This window comes from Excalfactoria chinensis, chromosome 14 (genome assembly GCF_039878825.1).
Source record: "Excalfactoria chinensis isolate bCotChi1 chromosome 14, bCotChi1.hap2, whole genome shotgun sequence".
Lineage (NCBI taxonomy): Eukaryota > Metazoa > Chordata > Aves > Galliformes > Phasianidae > Excalfactoria > Excalfactoria chinensis.
The window spans coordinates 10675270-10695937 of NC_092838.1; the positions used below are offsets into that span (position 1 = coordinate 10675270).

The 20668-nt window shown below is 47.6% G+C and overlaps 1 protein-coding gene across 3 annotated transcripts in view; it reads left to right on the top strand.

The window, feature by feature from the left end:
- Window positions 1-20668, top strand: part of MAD1L1 (mitotic arrest deficient 1 like 1) — a 320009-nt gene that overhangs the window by 270594 nt on the left and 28747 nt on the right. The gene's annotated exons all lie outside the window — the stretch shown is intronic.

Consider the following 20668-nt stretch of genomic DNA (forward strand, 5'->3'; position numbering starts at 1 on the left):
GAAGGGCTGAGCCTCCTACAGCTGACTCTTATCTTTTTCTCAATTTGCTTCTCTATCACTTTAAGTTAGAGATGCTCTTAGCTATTCTGTTGCAAACTCGCCTTGTGCTGTGATCTTTTCCGAGGTTGCAAACTGCGCAGGGTTAGGCTGGGTTAGTGGAAAACTGAAGTAAAAGTCGGTCAGAAGGTTTTGTGTTTAAAAGCACCCTTGTCTTGAGACAGCCACAGGCACAGCGTGCTGCCAGGAGGGGCTGCGTTGCCTAAGGGTCTGCCCTGCAGAGGAAGCGTGGAACTACTTGCAGCTCTTGATGTCTTGTGGTGTTTTTGTAAGAGTGAGAGTACTTGCTGACAAATATTAATGCAATTACATAGTAGCTACTGAAAACCTCTCCCCACAGATTTGACGAAACGCGGTTGGTATTTGCATCTCCTTTCCAACCCGTCCTGGAATCGGTAAGTGGTGTTAACAGGGGCCGTGTGATTAATAGCGTGATGCTTCAAAGTGTTTTCCAGGCAATAAGTACCTAATCCAGTTTGATTCTTATAGGGAAAAGAGATCCCTCTGTATTACTTGTAGCATTTTAATTTAGTAAATCCCTCCAGGATCTCGGAGAGGTAAAACAAATCCCATACACGCGATAGCTATGTTCTAAAATGGTACCTGGTGTCAGCCAGCCTTCCTGCACTTCCCAGATGCCAGCCATGTGTGTTGCTCCCCAGTGTCCCCATGTCCAGGTGTTCCCTGCAGGTGATGAGGGGAGCGTGGCCATGCAGGTGGGATGCTCCCTATGCCATGTGCAGGGCATGCAGGGCAGCTCGCCGGCTGTTCTGGCACTATCCATGCCCAGATGGTGGGAAGCTGCTGAGTGCACTGTGTTACCTGGGGCACCATGGAACAACTGGTTGTGACTTCACAAAGAGGGTTGCATGGGTGATTGGGCTCACACAGATGGTTCTGACTGGTGCAGGGACTTGCTGCTGGATGAGCGTTCCCATAAACCAGATGCAGAAGTGGAGACGGTGGCTGTGAGTTGTACCTGTGCTGTTCTTTGGTGCAGCTGGGGATGTATTCTCTTTCATCGGCCCAAATTCCTAAAGAGACAGCACATGTGAGCAGTGCATGTCGGCTCCACTAAGCTTTGACTGCTCCACGTGTCTGTTTTTGTGGTGTCTGTTTCCATGCCCTCGGAGTCCTGCATTACCCACTGAGAAGCACTTCTCAGGGACAGGAGCAGAGGGAGGGGCAGATCTCAACCCTTTCAATGGCGTTCCTTCAGCCACGTGCATTTTGCAGGAAGGCTTCTAGGGTAAGCTCTGCTTCCTGTCAGCTCCCTACCACTGGGGGATCCCCCAGCCATGGCTGTGAGGTGCAGACCCTCCTCTCCCTCCTCCTTTCCAGCTCACAGCCTCTCTGTGCCATGCTGTCCTCCAGCAGCCCAGGGGTGACCTCCTTTGGCTTTTCTTTCCTGCCTTGTTGTAGGCAAAGGAATTAAAAGCAGCAGGGTTTTGTCCCTTATTACTGGCTCTCTTTAAGCACTCGGCAGGTGCTGTGCAAGCACACCGCCGTCCCTCTCTCCATCTCCTCCGACTGGTTTTAGCTGTCGATAAGCTTTGTGTTAAAAACAACCCTGATGGTAAGTGACAGCCACCAAGGCAAACGTGGCAAGTCAGAGATTGGAAAAGCAACTCACTGAGTAGAGAAAGCAGGTCTAAAAGAGCAGAAGGGAGCGCAGAGTGAGCATGTAGGGAAGGAAAAGAACAAAACAGTGGTGGCAGGAGCTGGGCAGAACAACCAGGATGAGTAACCAGCCAGACAGCGCAGTTGATGAGCATATCTGATTTGTTCCTCTCTTCTGAATGGTTTAACGGAGGCCCTCGATTTGAAAATAAACTTTCCTTTTTGTTTTTAAACAGTTCAGTGCTCAGGAGAGCATCAAATAGCTTCGCTTTCAAATCAAAGTGAGATTGCAGTGGTTGTGTTGTCATCGTCCCCGTTCCGCCGCTGTGGTCTTTGCGAGGAGGAGGCGTCTTTGGGGAGCGGGTCCAGCCAGGCTCGTTGCTATGGCAAAGTCTCTGCTGATGCCTGCTCTCTGCCTGCAATTGCTATTCAGCAGCTGTTTCCAGTGGTCGTCTGGAGGAACTTGTACAAGTTATGGACGTGAAAATCCTTTCCTGTACGTTGACCTTCGCTGGGAGCTGAGCTTTGACAAGAGAGATGCATTAGTTTCTAAAGCCACCAGCAATTAGGTTGGTTTGAGTGTACTTTGCTGAAAGTTGAGGCTCTGGGGCTGGGAAAGGAAGGTGGAGGGAGAAGGAGCAACTTTAAAATCAATATTGCAAATGCAATGCAAAAGAGTGTAATTAGCATGTTTTGCAGGGCCTATTAATTCCTCTGAAATGCTGTTTATTAGGCAAAAGAACTTGGGAGCCCATCAGTGGATTAAACAGGTTCTGTAATGAAATGTAAATGGTGTAATTGGGCTTGTTCTGAAAGTATTTATTCTTCACCTGTGACCTGCTTGATTGCGGTTTGACAACACGAAGGAGTGTGCATCTCTTGGTTAATGACAGCTAATTCCCTGGAGCTAATGGAGTGGGACGCCCAGGCGCATGGAGCTGGGAACGGCAGGTCGTGCCTGGAGCTCTGCAGTGATTGGCACCAATCCGAGCACAATGTAACTTTAATTACAGTAATTCCGAATCCAAAGCAAGCATTTAGCTGCCGCAGAGAGGCTCTTCATTTTGCAAATAGATGCCATATAATGGGCTGACCTTTTATTAGACCAATATTGGGATGGGTGGGAAGGCTGTCCTCCCAGATACAGGTAGCTTTATTGGCTCCCATTAGCTCAGTGAAAACCACAGAGGCGTGTTCTCGCTGCCAGGTTTGCCATATGGATTTCTTTCTATGTGCAGCATCGTGGAGGCAGGAGGGAAATGCGGTGCTGTGTGTTATTTAAATTCAGTCTTTGCATCAAGGCATGAAATTCATCTGCTGCTCCTCTGCCTTATGTGTGTGTGTGCGCTGCTGTCTGGGTGGGCCGCTGGGATTCTTTCTGTTGTTGTTTTTCCCTTTGTACAAATCTTCTTTATCCAAACTGCGTAGTGCTAAAGATCTCCAGGCACACAGGAAAGGTCGCGTTGCTCTCTTGGAGCAAGAAGCTCTGAGAAAAAAAAGAACAGCATCTGTTTTTTTTTTCTGGCCTTCTGGTATCCTGCATTGAGTGCTGCCACAGGTGCTGGGTGCGCTCTGCTTTCCTAGGGTTGAGATGCACACATAGCTGTGTCTCCTTGCACTCTACTGGAGAGGAGCTGCCAGAGAGGAGCCTGATGTCCTGGGAGGGGTGGGCAGCTCAGCACACACCAGTGGGGACCAGCAATCCCTCAGCTCTCTTACCGAATCCATTAAGCCTCCGACCTTACTTTCTGTTAGTTCAGTCTCTCTCTTAAGCAGCGCCCTTGTTAGAGTTGAAATGTACCCAAACAGGGAAGCTTTCATCCAAGTAATGTTCAGGTCTGTGTGGATGGATTTGGAGTAAGCCCCTGGGGAACTAATGTGGGCTGTCGTCTCCTGTGTGTGTGGAGCAGAAACAATGCAATTTCCGTGAGCAATGCCTTTCTTTTCTGCTTCGTTATTCTTGCTCCACTCCCTCTTTCCATCCACAAGCTGTGAGGCAGAGAGGTGGGAGCGGGAGGTCACCAGTCTCTGTCCCTGGAGCTGGGACACGCTGCACGGAGGCCAGCTGAGCACCACAGAGAAAACGGACTGACTGGTGGCACTGTGCCACCTGAACAAGTGGATGAGAACCATCGAGCGGGGAATACATATAAAGGATGTTAGAGAGAATGAGAGACGAGGGGGTTTTGTTACTGCAGTGGGGCGACGGCCAATGCGAGGCAGTTGTCTGAAAGCAGGCCAGCACTGAGATGAGAACAGTGGCAAATGGGAGGGAGCGTTGTGGTGGGGCCAGGCATGTTGCTGCTTCCCAACAGATGGCTTTCCATGCACCTTGCCTGATCCCAGCAGAAATAATACCTTCTCTGAATGCATTTCTGCTCCTGTTCGTGTACAGCAGTCTTTTTTTGCACTGGATTTGTGCACTGTCAGGAGCCATTGCTTGGCATGTGTCTGGGGAAGAGCCTCTTCCTGCACTGAGCAGGATCTGCTGGTGTTCAGTGGGGTCCCATTCCCCTTTTCCTAAAGCACAGAAGATGCTGCTCTCAAGAGAATCTTGCTGGGAAGCAGTAGATGGAGAGACCACATTAGCATTGTGCAAGAGATCTTCTTGCCAAAGAAAAGTAAATCTGATTGTGGTTAGAAAAATCAGAAACCTTAAGGTTTCTCTATGTCTTTTCCTCCATCTTTGTCAATGTACCAACCTAGACCCTGATGACGATTCCTGTAGTCCCAGCCCCTTCTGCTCAGCCTGCTCCCAGCCAGCCGCTGCCAAAGCCTTTGTTTTGCAGAGTACTTGCAGTAATAGTTTTTAGCAGGCAGCCCTGGACCACACGCAGTAATGAGGCAGATTGCATGCGGCCTGTAATGCCGACAATAAACCCAAAATAGAAATATTGTCTATCTCCTCTATAGAAGCCCAATTTTTGGAGTTATTTAATCTTGCAGCTTCCAGCTACGTGCTTCTGGCGGCTGGTAAAGCCCAATCTGGCTTTCTGAATTCAGGCACTTTTCTTTTTCAGCACATACAGAGATTGTATTTACCTGAACTATCTGTATAAACGGTGAAGCATTCAGGCAACTGGTAGAGATGACGGAGTTACCTATGAGACTGTGATCAATGTTCATTTTCCTGGTGACAGAATAATCTCTGAGCACTGGTTTCAGCTGCTCCAAGGCAGAGGGAAGGCAGGGAGCTGTGCTCTGGCTTTGTATGGAGAACCTTGGGTCCAGAGGAACTCAATGTAACTCAGTGTAGCTGGATGTCTCAGGGTGGAGGGAAGAACTCTCTGCGAGTCTGTGTAGCTTCTTCACATTTTTGCCCTTCTGTGTCCCATTTCATACTCAAATAACCAATTTTTTCCCCTATATATTATGTGCACGTAGAAAGCTGTATAGATTAGTGGTGGGGTCACTGTCCCTGGAGGTGTTCCAGAGCAGCAGAGATGTGGCACTGAGGGATGTTGTTTGCTGTTGTGGTGGGGATGGGTTGGGGTTGTGCTTGGTGATCTCAGAGGTCTTTCCCAACCTTGAGGATTCCTTTTCTTTCTTTTCCTATCATTATCTTAAAAGCTTTTTGATGAAGGGACTTGGCTTCTGTCCCGTCCCCACAAATACCTGCTGTATGTTGGGCACTAAACAAGAAATAAGGGCTGTACCAGAAAGCTGTTGGCTGGGTTAACACTGCTGCTCTGCCTGAGCAGGGCTGCTGGTGGTCTACGCTTGGGGCAAGCGGCAACTCCCATCCAGAAACAGAGAACTTTGATCTCTAAAGGGAGAAGTTATTCCCTCTTTGAGATAAAAAAAAGCCGGCAATGGACTGACAGCAGTAAAACACGGCCATTTGAGAGGCTCCTCCGGCATTTTACTGAGATTACATCTCCGAAAGGAGCTGTTAAAAAGGCAGAAAAGACGGAGTGGCAGGTTATGTGACCACTGTGACTCATTAATAGAAGGAAATTTATGTCTGGAGTACTCGCACAACTGGTGTGCACCAACTCTTAGGAGCGGATTCCTTTTTTCTTCCCATGCCATTGACTGAAGGACTCTATGGGGAAACACGGGTTCCCCTAGCAGCATCCTGCATTGCTCAGGCTCCAGCCTCAGCCCAGCGGTGCCACTGAGTGGACTCTGCACTGAGTGTCTGTGTGGCCTTAGCTGTGACAGCTGGTCACAGAAAGCAATCGCTCAGACATAGGCGTCTGGCAGCCTTTAATCTCACTGGGGTAGGACTTTGGGGTTTTTTTTTGGTCTTAGTGAAAGTATCAGAGCACCGAGGCATGGTTGCTGAGAGGTGATGAGGGAGATGCTTGTTTTATTGCATTTCGACCTCTGTTCCAATAAATCATATCCCAAACTGATGCGAAAAGTGATCTTTCACCAGTGTTAGCAATGCCAGAAAACAAGTCAATAGAGACCAAACCTTTCACCCAAAGGTCCCCAGGCCAGGTCTGGGTCCTTGCCAGAAGTGACAGAAAATCACTGACACTGGGCCATATTTTTTCTCTCCAGGACGGGGTTCTGACCTCTATCTGGCTGCTGTTTAAGAGCAGGTATATGAATGAAACAGAAACCACCGTAGCCCTGTGTCCTGCTCAGTGGTCTAGAGATCACCGTGCTAATTTTGGTGTCTGAAAAGAAGATTCGAACCTGCCCTATCCATGGGACAGGCTGAGCCAGGCTGCCCTCCTATCTCAGCATCAGTCTGGGGAAAAATGTACCAAAAGATGGTAAAGAGACAAATTGTAGACATCTGTTGGTTTGTTCTGGTTCATTCTCTGGTGTTTGCAGTCAAAATAACCCCAGTCTTTTATCCCAGCTTTGCTTCATTCCCAGGAATTGGATCAGGAGAGACATTATGAGCTGTTCCCAGCTCCCTGAGTCTGATTGCTGCCTTCCAGCATGATGCCATTGAATTACCCAGCACCTCTAGGTTTGTAGCTATAGTTTAGCATTTGCTATATGGTGGAATCACAGAATCATAGGGGTTGGAAGAGACCTCCAGAGATCATCAAATCCGACCCCCCTGCCAAAGCAGATTCCCTACATCAGGTCGCACCCGATGCCCCCCAGGTACCTACTGTGGCATCATGCTCACACACAACTGCTGTGCTGCTGTTCAGTGCCAACAGAAGCAAAAAGAAAGCTGCTGTTATCACTCAATTTAAAGCAAATTAAAATGCATCTGCAGCAACACTCCTGCTCACAGAGAGGAGGCGATTAATGATGAATGAAGTCAACTAGTGGTTAGCATAAGTTAGAATGAGGTGCTTTGTGAGAAGAAACGTTTCTGTGACTGTGAAGCAGTGCTGACACGGGAGGAATCGGTCTCAAGGCAACAGCACAGCTGTTCTCATCTTCTTTTCCCAGCACTGACTCACAGAAAGATGATACTGCTGGAGATCCCACAGGTCGCAAGGTAGCTTTGCCCTGGAGTTGTATTGCTTGTTGCATGTTTGCGCCTACAGCAATGCTCGGAGTTCAGATCCGTTCGCATCTGAAGCAGGCAGAAGCATGGCAGGGCTGAGCAGTGAGAGCAGGAGTGTTGCAAAGAAGAGGACGTGCCAAGCCTGGATTTGGAGATTTTCAGGTAGGAGCTGTGTTCGTATAGCCAAGCAGTGCTGAGAATTGGAGTTTCACTGGCGGAGCAGAAAATCAGCTCTTGTTCAGAGCAGGATTTGAGGAACAGAGGGATCCCATGGGTGCGGAGGAGAGTTCCAGCCTGTAAGTCCTCCCACAGAGAACATGCAGCTAAAAGAGGGAGAGGAGAAAGCACTCTTCAAGGCATCTTGGCAAGAAGGAGAGTAAAGAGAAGCACATGTGCAAGAGAAGTGGGAGGAGGGGAGGGGAGCGATCCAGGAGCTCCCATCAGCTTTAGGAGAAGAAAGGCTTGCAGGTAATTTGCCATGCAGGCAGGAGCAAAGCAGCCCTAGGAGGAGGGAACAGCTTTCTGAAGAGAAGAAGAAAGCAATCAAAAAGTAGTGTGCCTCTTTTGGGGGTCTTCCAGCAGCATCACCTGGCATGTCTGTCTTTCCCTTATCCTTTTCTGCCTCCATTGAGGAAGTGTCAGTGATGTTTGAGAAGATGTACAAAGTCAGAAACCACCTTCCAACATCGCCTCCTTTGTTACCTGTATCAGAGGAGAAAGGGATGGTAACGTAAAGATGTGATGGACAGCATAAGGCATGTGGCACATGCATCTCTTTTTCATCACATTGTTATTTTAACCTGATTTTCTCACCGGACAATGGAGAAGTTGGAACTTCTCACTGGACAGTCTCCCTTCCTCCTTCCTCACCTCGAGATCTAAACCACTCAGAGCCTGGAGAATTTCCTTATAATTAGCTTAATAAAGGGTAGCTTAATAAGAAGCTTGATCACAGACTAAGTTCCTCTATGGAAAGATGATTCTGGCTAGTGAAGAGCTCTTTAATCTATCGGACAAAAGCGTAACAAGATCAAATAGTGGAAGTAGAAACCAGGAAAGATTAGAAATAAGGAAATGCTTTTGTTACAACAGGGGTAATTAACCATCAGAACTATTTATCTCAGTACGTGGGGGATTCACTATCACTTTGAAGTGTCTAAATGAAGATGGGATATTCTTGTACAAGAAATGTTCTAAGTCAGCTTGCAATTATGAGCTTGATGCAGAATTTGCTCTGCTTAATTCACTAGCTTGTGCTTCTCATCAGTTTAGATTGGCTGATTCTTACAATTCTTTTGAGCTCCGCAATTTGTGAACCAATGAGAAATCAGAGGTGCTGATGAACAGAACACCTGATAGTGCAAATACTGGTAACAGCAAGTAGTGGAAGGCTGCAAAAGGCTCCTTTGAAGTAGGAAACGTATGGCAGCTTTTACCAGCAATGAGATAATTCTGCTGAAAGGAAAATGGCCTTCCTGCACTTCAGTAGTGGTCAGGCTGTAAATGCATCTTAGGTTAAAGGCAACTGAAGTTGTTGTGGAGTCATCAGACTGGTCACACTATACTTGTACTGCCACAGGACAGAAAATGCAATGGCTTCCTTTGTCCCAGCTTGTAGCTTTCCTATCTCAAGCTATTCCCAAAAGTAATTAGTCCATTCGACACCATCCCTTCTTGTTATCATCGCTCATTTTATGGGTAAAGACAGTTGGGGTGGCATGAAGATTGCACTGAAGCAATTAAGGAAAGAAGTTGTCAGAGCTGGGATTAACGCCCCGGGCTCCGGAGCACCATCTCATTTCAGAATTACTAACAGAGAGCTGGGAAAAGTATGTCTTCCATTGGCGTGAATTTGATCTTCCTTTCTTAAATAGTACTAATGGCAGCAGGAGGGGGCTGGCAGCACACAGCAGCGAGCAGGCTCCGATGGGAGCCCCGCTGGGGAGCGCCCGAAGCTTCAGAGCTCGTTTGTGTCTCCGTCAGCCTGACCCCGCGGTGAGGATAATCAAGTTGAAAATTAAATCAAATTTCAGATGTTAAACCAGCCAATTAAAAAAAAGCAATCACATCAAAACATGCATTTTTAAAAAGTTTTTGTTTACTCTGCAGTAATTAATTCATTGAGCAAGAAAACTTTCGTTGGTACAAAATACTTGTTAAATTGATGATGAGCGGCGGAAGGAGCAGAGATGCAGCTGCGTGGGGCAGAGCAGCGGTTAACCAAAATGTCACCTGAGGTTCCCCCAAGATCTGGCTGAATAAATGTTCTGGGGAGCAACTTCCCACCAGGAGCAAACTGCGATGCATTTTCTTGCTAGGCTGCACGATTGTAGGCACTCATTGCTATTTGTGGTCTGTCCATTAACCTGAAAAATGCCTCTCATCAAGAAACGTATCATCTCCTTGCTCTGATTTCCCTCGATGCCTCTGTTGGGAAGACTGAGTAGCTGGTGGGTTGGGTATTTGGCTCTTTGGAAGTTATCACTGCGTATGCTCTCAGCATCCCGTTCTCTGGTTTCCTGCATGGCAAGGTTGTTACTGTCTGTTTATGTGGTCTGTGGTCCGCTGCACAGTCTGGCATGTCTAGGAGGATGTTCTGCTCTCTCTCGAGATTCCTCATGGGATTTAATTGTTGAAACCTTTGTGTTTCTCAGTACGTAGGGATGCAGGTGTGCCTTTTCCTTCGTGTTTTACCACGTGAAGTGAGGGCTGCAAAGCTTATCATATTGGGAAGCTTCACAAAGCTGCTTGCTTCCTGCCATTACCTCCTCCTGCCCCTTCCCTTCCTTCTCCCATCACCCCCATTCACCTAAATTAAGTAAGTAAAATCTGAAAGCAGCAGCCACAATCTGTTTTGGAGGTGTAAAATTAACCATAAAAGCCAACTCCTCCGTTCTGCAGTGCGGCACCAAAACGTGGTGGGGGAGGCTGACATGTGGGTGTCCATCGTTCTGCTGGACCCGAGGCTCTGTCTGGGGAATGACAAGTGTGATTTTTAAATGGAAAGTAATGAGGGGTGCAGCTGCTGGAGAAGACTCACAGAAAATACCAGTCTTACAGTCAGTGTGGAGCTGAAGAGGAACGTGAGCCCCAATGGGTAGAAAAGGGAAGAGATGGACTTCAGATGAGAGGGAATGGCCTCAAGTTGTGCCGGAGGAGGTTCAGGTTGGATATTAGGAAGAATTTCTACTCTAAACGAGTGGTAATGCATTGGGACAGGCTGCCTGGGGAAGCGGTGCAGCCACCATTCCTGGAGGAGTTCCTAAGCCATGGATGTGGAATGCTTTGGGACATGGCTTAGTGGGCAGTAGTGGGCGGTAGGTGGACAGTTGGACTGGATGATCTTCCAGGTCTCTTCCAGCCTTGAAGATTCTGAGATCCCAGCCCAAGAGCAGGAGCAGATGGTTTTGTTGGCTCTGGTTTGTGGATGGTCTGAACAGAAGTAGCGAGGGGACAGCTTTCCTTTGTGGGGCTGGGAATGACACGGTGACACTGACCAAAGCAAACCATGGAAAGCTGCTTGCTCACAGCTTGTGATTACTGGAGGAACTGGGTGCAAGCTAAGAAGAGATGGGTTGGAACGTGCTATGGTGAATGTCTTAGGACTTAGAGTTTGCTCTCCATCATCCAGCAGCAATTCATTTGTGACATTTGGTGACTGGAATTCCTGGTGTTTCCTCCCAACCCTGTTGTTGTTCAGGGCCTGGAAGCAAACCACCACAAGTTTGCAGTTGCCTGAACTTTTCATTATTAATTAATCCCTTCTTTATTCACACAGCACTCCGTTTGCCTCAGACAGTGGATAATAAACACCGATCAAGCAGGCAGCGATGATAAATTATCTATTTAATAATTAACAAATTAGTCCTAACAGATGGAACCAAAACAAATTTGTCTGTATGTGCACACAGCACACGGCTCGCCTCCCCCTGTTTGTCACATGGGGATATCACCAGAGATGTGGGCACGTCTCTGCTGCTGTCGGGCTGGTTGCCCTCACCTGCCATGAGTTTATCTCTGGCTCTGCTATGGCTCCTTCTAAATCTGATGTTCTCTATGTGCTGGCAGTGAATGAGTGTCACGGAGAAGAGTGACAGAGGGGAACGGAGGGGAATCCCTGCTCTTTTGGTGTTAGGGCACAGCAGCCTCCCTGCAGAAGGATCAGCTGCCTGTTGTGATCTGTTATGTTGAATTAATAGAGATTACAGTCCCTCTAATTCTTCCTGCTATTATCTGGCGAAGAATAAAAAGTCAATGCACCGCTGAGTTAAATAAACATGAGGCACTACAGCATAGTATCCTGTGAGCTAACTGTGCATATATTATTCATTTCCAGTTATTATTCATGACCTTTCCCTCACACCGTCACGGCTCCATCACTCGTGAATTTATAAGTTCATTAATAATGAGTGAAAATTAATAATGCATTTTCATTTTATCCATCGGGGATATTTACAGCATTCATAATGCATTCAAATAACTGGTTTGAGGTGTAAAAATAAAACGGTGGCTCTTCCGTGGGCCCTCACCTTTTTGATTTTGAAGAGTTACTATTTCTGTTAATAACCCTTCCTGCTTCCATTGCAGTATGGCCGTGCTGCGTAATAGCCTGCCATCTGCCACCAGCGTGCTTAAAAAGGCTCGAATCAAAGCAGGAAATGTCATTATTGCGTGAGATTAGGAGAAAGATGATCCACAAATTTAATCATTATTGGATGCGACGTCAAAATTAAGGGAGTGTGGGAAAGGTTTGAAGTTCAGCTGCTTCCTTCTCCCCTCCCGCACCAGTTGTGTTTGTTGGGTATTGAAGAGCACAGTGATGTGGAAATGGGAACATCTGATCCTCCCAGGCTCTGGGAGCACCATTACTTGCTTGGAAGGTGCACAGAGATTTATTCCAGAGGTTGCTTTTCGTTGTACACCTTGGACAGACACACCATAGCAGGTCACAGTGTTGTGCTTTATTTTAATTGGAAGACGCCTACCTGGTTCCCTTTCTCATCTGCAGCGGTTTAATCCTGTAGTTCTTTAGAACTTGAACTTTTGCAAGCTCTCCTTTTCCGGTTTTATTATGTTTTGTTTGTTTTTCCACTCAGGAGAAAAGCCCTGAGCGCTTTGTTTTGCTGAAGGCAGCTTTCCCCTGGCTCTAGGAAGCTGGTGGGAACTGGGAGGCACTGGAAGGTGGTCAGCTGCCGTGGAGCCATGGCTGAGCACAGGCTCTTGCACCTCTATGGGAGTGAAGGAGAGGGAGCTGTGCTGGACATGGCACAGTCAGAAGGCGGTCAGAGCTCCGTTTTTGACCTTGAATATGGCAAGATGGTCCAAAGCACTGTGGGAGATGGTCTGTGGGTAGAGACACCGGAGCCCGGATGTTGGGGGCACACCAACAGATGAGTAGTTAACGTAACTAATCCAGTTTCAGTTCCTTTCCTTCTCAAGTGTTCTGGTTATTCCTACTTTACTTTGTCAGAAGTACTTCGAGTTGCATTTCTCCGGGTTGATTTCCGCGTTCACAGCCCAGTGGTGACACTCAACTGTAAATAAAACTCACCTTTTATCTGCTCCCTGTTGTAAGTGCAGGCTGCCTGCTTTTAAACAGCTGCAAGAATATTGAGTGTAATGAAGGTTCCACCTTCAAAGCACGTATTTGATATTCACACAGGACAGGAAAGGCTGCCTCTAGCCCCATGGAATTGGAAACACTTAATATACGAGTCAGTTGGATATCAGTAAGAATGTATATTATTTTCTCGTCCAACTAATAGGATATTTAAATAAAGCTGGAGCTGCTACGTCTGGCTGAGCCGCTGCCCTTGGTAAGGGTTGCAGCTTCCCCAAATGGCAAAGGACTGAACTGTGGGTCTCCTACATGCTTGCTAGGAAATGGCTGCAAAAGAGATGTAAAAGAGGGAGGAAGGGAGAAGGAGAAAGCCACAAGTGAGGGACAGCAAGTGAGCTCTTTGTATCGACTTTAATCAAAATGTAATGAGGAGAGTTAAAGCATAAAGCAGAGCAGGGATTTTGCTTGTGTCAGGCTGGAAGAGGGAGCCATTCATTTCACTCGGTCATTCTGAATTGCTTTCTAGAGCATTTACTCATCCATCTTCTCCAGCCAAACACTTCACTCTGCCTATCACCCTTCTTCCCGTTGGATTTAAATTATGAGTCCGAATTAAATTAAACATGTCTCTTTGTTTCTTGTTTGCACAGAGCGGTTTTGCGCCGTGCTTAAGTGGCCTAAGTTAGCCAGGAGTCTGTGCAGACACTTTTTCCTTTGGACAACGTTGTCAGAACAAGCCTGCTGGTGACTGATGTGATCTGGAGTCAGCGAGTGTGTACAGTGGATAAATGTGCCTGACGCTTTGTGATAGAGCTGGTAATTACATTTCACAGTGAGTGGTATTAATAGTGAAAGGAGGCTCCAGCATGCTGCATGAGAATTGGTAATAGGAGAGGCTGTAGGGAGAAGAGGAGAGTCATTTATTAACCTGACAAATTATGGAAAATTGGACTTTTCCTTCACATGCAGAGGAGCTCTTCTCAGTGCGATGCCCTTTGAGATATCTCAGGGTCTTTGGTGAGTGCTGGTGATACTGAAACCTCCTTTCCTTCCTTCTCGCCATGCTGAGCTCCTATGGCTTCTCTCTCTGCTTTTGCTCAACATCTATGGCACGTGTTTTTGCGTGGTTTTCTAAGCCATGCTGAATGGAGATGGTGCTCGGCTAAGGCCTTGCCAGCCTTGAGATGTGAAGACTCTAAGTTGTGGATTTTTGAACCTGTAGAAGAAAAGGTGGCGAATGCCCGCAGAGCGCATGCAGCTGGGCTGGCATCAAGTGGTTGGCAGGGATGTGGGACAACAATCCTACGCGCCTAGAGCTGTGATGCGCCACTGGGCTGCTCTCATTCCAGCAAGCAGCAGCAATGGAAGGGATGGGACCATTCCAGACGGTCCATTAGTGCTCAGAAGGGAACTAACGTGCCTTCAAGCAAAGGTGATGCTGTTGCCTGTGCTGAAGCACAAAGCCTCCAGGCTGCTACACGGCTGCTGGGTTGCACGGCTCTCTCCTGGGTTTCCTAAAAGGAAAAACCTGCCAGCGCTGTGAAGGAGGACAACAGAACGATGGAAATGAGCCTGAGCTGGTGAGAGTTGCCAAGGTTTGAAGTTATTAGAAGTGCTCCAGAACCCAGAGTGATTTAACAGTGTGATTACTTCTTAATGTAATACTCACCAGATTTTTTATTAGATTTCCCTCCTCCCCCCTAATCTTCCCTTCTAAACGCTGTAGAACCTTGAAATAAACACCTGGAGCTGTTAGAGCATATCACTCAGTTTAATTAACTTTTAAATCATATGATGTCACCTGGATCCCTTTCTGCATTCCGCACTGAGCTGTGGAGGCAGCAGTAGCTGCAGTTCAGTTGCTGCCTTGGATAAAATCACTTTCTGGAGACTGCTGTGTCTTCCTCCTGCTTCCTCGCCATCAGGATGGCTCTTGTTCAAAGAGAGCAGGCTGTGAACAAGAGAGACAGGGCCAGAGGGCTTGAAAATGTGAGCTCGTGAGGTGGATATCAGGTGGGATCCTTCTGCCCTCAGGTCAGTGCTGCAGCTCCCTGGCATCCAGGACAGCTTCGTGCTGGTGGCTCCGTAGGCTCTGTACCATAAGGCGGTTTTATGCTGTTGGTTATGGGATGGTTGTGCCCAGCAGGTGACAGAGGGGCTGTGCATTAGGAAGGGAGGAAATGCATCCTACAGTGGTTAAAGCTGCTTGGCAGGGAAGCCCCTAATATTGATTGGTGCTGTTCTGTCCTATGAGTTGCCTGTGTACTGGTGTTCCTCCTACTCGGACAAAGCACCGACTGTGTATTTTCCTCATGTTTGGGAGCTTCCAGAGGCAGTAAATACATGTGGTAGCATCCATCCATATGGCTTTTGGGGGGGGGAAGGGGCACTTAAAGCAGAATAATGGGGAAAAGGGGCTATAGAACACCGGATTGTCATCCCTTCCCCTGCCCCAAGGAGGGAACAGTCCAAATGGTGTCTCACAGCTGATCTGTTTGCATTCAGCTGAGCCCGCCATATGCGCGCAAAGCTGAATCTTAAGTGGAGTCAAAAATTAACTGTTAGGGCTAATCCTTTAGGATAGTCAATATTCAAAAGAAAGAAAAAAAGGAAGAGTGCAGTTGTCAATACTGACGGAGGAGAGGAACAAAGGATTAGGAGGTGAAAAGATGAAGGCGGTGGGATTTACTGAGCGCTTCTGAGGCCAAATTCAAGGACACATTTCAGAGTTGCCTTCAAGGTGTTTGAGCCCAGGGAGGCAATAGGAGCTGGAGCTGGAAATATTGGCACAGGGCAATGGTGGGTTTTGGAAGGGAGCTGCTCCAGCATGGCTGTGATACGTGGCTGTGACAAGGACTGTGCATGGAAAGGGAAACAGAGAGGTCATCACTGGGCTTGAGCAGTGAATGGGCATAACAACTGGGAGGAGGGAAGGGGGAAACTTTAAGGGTTAATAGTCCAGATAGTCAGGAGTGAACAGACCTGCAGGTGAGAAGTGGAGGGGTTGGGAAAGGCCACAGAAAAGGTCTTGTGTCTGATAACCTCCGAGGTGGAGATTAAATTCATTGGCCAAGCAACAATGCGGTTGTGTCCGCTTCATCTTTATTTAAAGCCCTTCCTTTTGTATAGGAGCCCTTCCCACTGCCTCAGCGCTGCCAGTGAGCAGGGCTGGCAGCTCTGTGCTGCCTGCTGTGCTCCCAGCCCTCCTTTGATGGTACACTTTGCTCAGTCCGGGATGTTCCCTCCAACTCGGCTGATTTGCAGTGATTCTTGAGCTCTTTCTTTCTTTTTTTTTCCCCCTCCTTTTTTTCCCTGCACTGAATGTATATTCACTGTGCCTCAGAAACGGGAAGCCTACATAATGAAAGTCAAACCATATGATTCCTGAGACCATTAGTGTGCACCGCCGGTGCCATCCTTGCATGAGCACATGGGATAGTCTCTGCAGGGCCCCTGGCAGTGCTAGGGGAGGTGAATTTGATGTCATTAATGCTCCCAGGGTTCCTCTGTGCTGGTCAAAGTGCAAGTTAAAAAGTGATGAAATTTCCAGAAAATAGAGAAGGAAATGGGGCTGGGACTTGGCGTGCACTTGGCATGAGCTGCATACCTGTGATGCAGAGGCATGCAGTCAGCTCTGAGTAAGGCAGGAGCCAATAAGTTGGCTTGCTGTATTTTGATAGCTGTCCTTTGCAGCTTTTCTGACCAAGTTTTGTGCCTTTTTGTCTCTCTGTAAGAGATGGGAGTGAGCTGCAGTGGCTGCTGAACAGTGCTAAGCCTCCCCTGACATCAGTGCTTTGTTTTGCAGGGGGAAGATGAGGTGTAGTGTGGGTCGAGCAGCAGCAGGAGCTCCTGGTGTGTAATCAGTGAGGGGGGGGGCACAGGGAATGAGAGCACAGCACAGGGAGAGCATTGAGCCCGTGTTTAATGGGAAGGGCAGAGAGGCACAGGGCCAGGAAGGGGGAGGAAGGTGATGAGAAAGCCAAGGCCTGGCAAGAAACTGCAGGATAATGAGACATAGGTGAGAGCAAAACGATAAGTCAGCAGAGCTGGACGACGTGGTAATGTCCAGCTTTTCAATTCCAGGCAGGTACTGCTGCGTTTGCAGCTGTGACTTCTCTGGAGCAGGAGGCACACGGCTGTGAATGTGAAAACAGAGCGAGGGGACAGGGAGAGGAAGAGAAGGGGGGGAACTGGGGAAGGACTTGTGTTCACTGCTCCGGCCTCTAGCAGAGAAGGTGCACGTGGGAGCAGGATGTGTGCAGCCAGAGCCAGGCGGCAGCAAAGGGAACATGTGTTGCTTCATCTCCTCTTGCTTGGCAGCCCGGGGCTGCTGGAGCACTGTTCTGCCCCTCTCCAGGCCGTGTTGTGTTGGTGTGAAGCAAACTTGGAGAACCTGGTGCAATTCCCTGCTGTTTCCAAGCATGCTGCTTGGCAGTGTTACAGGCTCTCTGGGTGGGTTATGGATGGGTCTGTAATAGACCTGTACATACAGAGCCAAATATTAATAGCCTCCTGAGAAAGGAGCTGAGTCAGATAAGTGCACCTACTGCAAGGCTGCTGGAGCGAGAGCGGGATGGAAAGGCTGTGTATTTTCATTTCAGGTTCAGGAGTCACCTGCCCCTGAAACTTCAATCTGCTGATAATGGCCTCGTTAGGTTCAGGTAAATACAAATGGCACAGAATGTTTTCGCTGGGATCCATAGGGTTTCGTTAACCTCACTGGTGCTGCAGGCAGTGACTGAACCAGCAGGGAGCTGGCTGCAGGCTGTACTGACTCCTTGCAGCGTGGTGCGAGCTGTGCACCCTGCATACCTGCACACTGCAATCGTACAGGGCTGATGTACGATTCTTCAAGAATACCTGCTTGTGGTTTTAATGGGTTTTATTTGCACTGCAGGGATGTGCAAATGTGAAACTTCCGTCCATTGAGTGATGCCTGGCTCCCTGCACTAATCGCTCCCCAGCACTCCCGCTCCTGTTCCAAACGCTCCAGCCTTGGCACACAGATGCCACTGTAAAAAGAAAAGTTGCTTTGCTTAACATATTTTGCTTCATCTATCCCTCCGGCTTCCCTCCCCCTAAAATAATGTTGACTGTTCGGGTCTCAGAATAGGCAAGCTTGCTGTTTCAGGCAGATTTAAAATCTTCCCCTCTGTGCCATGCGGTTGGAAGCAGAAATTCATTCTGTTGGGGAAGGAAGATGCATTGCTTTCCCGCGGCCCCCAAACTTGCATCTAGCCAGGGAAGTCCTAAATTCAAGGCAGTGCCATTCAGTGGCATATTTATCTACAGAAACTCAACTCGCTGTTGTTTTTGGAGGTCTCTGTTTGGACTTAAGCTGGCAAGGGGAACTTGGTGTGGCAAGCAGAGAGTTTATACCTATATGCTGGCAAGCGTAGAGTTTATGTATATGTGTCCGGTGTGACTGGTTGTTCAATACTTTCTTGTCACGGTCAGCACAGCAAGATCTGTGAATTCAGGAACGAGCAAAAAGCACCATTTTTTAGTCTGAGATTTTCTGTCTCCCGATGCTGGGAGGGCAGAATCTCTTGTATTGTCTTTTTTTTTTTTTGGAACAAGCTGTTTAATATTAACGCTGATTACCCAACTGCTCATTTCAAGAAGAGCAATAGCAACTTTCAGAGCTTTAGGGACTAAATTTCCTTCTAGATTTATGGGCAGCAGCCCAGATCTCTCCAGCACAGTTTCTTTCCATCATCTGTATTTTTCCAGAGAATGCTTTAAAGACATACGAGTCTATTCACGCTGGTTGTTGGCGTTTCCCAACCTTGCTGTCTCTATATTAAATATAACAGGGTGTTACGATGTTTTTAAGGTTTCTGTAGCAAATGAAATCAGTCAGGAAACGGTTCCTGAGGCGCAGGAGGGGAGGCAGACGTGTTCGGTGCTGTTGCCTGTGAACCTGCAGCATCTAGGGGGTGATAGTGGATAAGGTAAGGGAGAGTTTTGTGGAGAGCATTCAGGGAAAGAAAAAGAGAGGAAGCTCTGCTTTCCCAAGGTGTTTCCTAGGGAGGATCTACTGCAAATTGCCAAGAGACGATATTTTACTGGTTCTGATCTCTAAATGGCTTTTATTTAACTTCGAGTCCATGCGTGGAGCCTACACCACTCAAGTCACTCCCCCATGTAGTGCAGGCATCCCTGGTTACAGCGAGCTCCATGCATGAATTGACTCTGCATTTTGAGAGGCTATCATAGTGTCTCATTAAAGCCTTAATGCATGGAGAAATTGCTAAACCCTGATGGATTTTCGACAGGCAGCCCCTTGGGAAGAAAGAGAAGTGTCACAAAATGCTTTGTCAACAGGGGCCGTGTGGCTGGCAGTTCCCGTGTTGTACATCATTTCCTACCAGTGCATGCCCACTCTCCTCCTGATAGGATGAGAGATGTATGAATCAATCATGCTGTCTGCTCCGTGTCCTATAAATTAGAGCAAGATGCAGCTGGTTTGCCTTTTGGGTTTCTGTGGTCTTTAATTGCCTCTCCATTATATCATCTAGTGTCCCTTTCTCCAGCCTCTTTTCATATCCATCTTGGAGGAGTGATGAGCAGTCGAGTGTGATGTGCCCCGAAGGTGACTGTCAAAACACGCTGAATTATGCAGTGGTCCGGTATTCCCTTTTTTCTCTTTTGAGTATTGCTGTACAAATAGCTGTGCTGTGGGATTGGGAGCTCAGGGCTGCCGCTGTGGTTAGGTAGGAAACTTTGGATTTTGGAAGAAATAAAGTGTAAACCCAGACTGGTCTTTCTGTACGGTGAGGCCTTGCATATTGCTGATGTAATCCCGGGACTCCGTGGATTGCCGCACTCGTCCCACTGTGAACTCTGCTTCATTCTATACTCCCAGGGTTGTTTTTTTTAGTTCCAGATGACGGACTTAATTGGCCTCTTGACTGCCAGATATTTTTGTGTAATGACATTTTCCGAGGGATTCATCTGATTTTTTTTCCTCTTTAAATTAAGGTCCGTGGAAGTAGCGTTGTGCCGACACAGTTCCCATCTCTCCCTGTCTATCACTCCCATGATGCTGTGGTTACTGAAACCCTCTCTCCCCAAAGGCAAAACATGAAGAGATGCACATAGGCTGCTCCGACATTATCTTTGATAGCTGTGCTTGGTTTGGAGGCAGCTCACAGAGCCAGGTGGCTCCATCCAGCTGTCTCCATCCCCAGCATGGGCAGCGTTCGGCCAAGCCAAGCTCCCTTCTGTCTGAGCCCCCCGCCCTGGCAGTGCTTGGTGTGTTGGGGGCTGCCGACCTTCTGAGGGGCAACCAGCCCACAGCAGGGGTTGGGAATGGGTGGGCTTTAAGGTCCCTTCCAGCCCTGGCCATTGTGTGCTCCTATGATTCCGTGATCCCAGCCCAGGTGCTATTAAAGCCTGGTGCAGCTACAGCATTTAATTGATGTGCTTTACAGTCTTAAACCTCAAGTACAGCCTGGGGGAGTTGGAATGCTTTTTAGGCTTCTTGAAGTAATCCAGGATTTTATATAATAAGAATAATAGTAATACTACTTATTATTTCTTATCAAGGACCTACACGTAATCATTGATGTTTGCCTTTGCCACCCGCCTAATGTGCATTTTGCTGATGCACAACTTCTGGTTGGTACTGTTGCATAAATAAAATAAGCCCTTTTTAATTTCAAACTCCTTGAGAAACATATACGTGCAAAAATGTAAAGCTTACTCACAGGAAAAAGGGCAAAATCAGCAGGAAAAGAGGGAGATTATTTTCAACAGTGTCCTTTTAATTAGAGCGGTAATTAATTCTTTTCCCTGACACACACGTACAGATTACTCTTAAAATATTCCTACTTGAAATAAAATGACTTAAAGCTACATGCCAGAGGGGCAGATCATAAATCTAAGGGAAAAAAGAATTGAGGACTGAGTATATTTTGAGCACTCCTTTTGAATCAGAAGTGGCCACTGGAAAGCACGCCATAAAATGTAACTGCAAGGTGAACAGAACGCTACCAATGCAT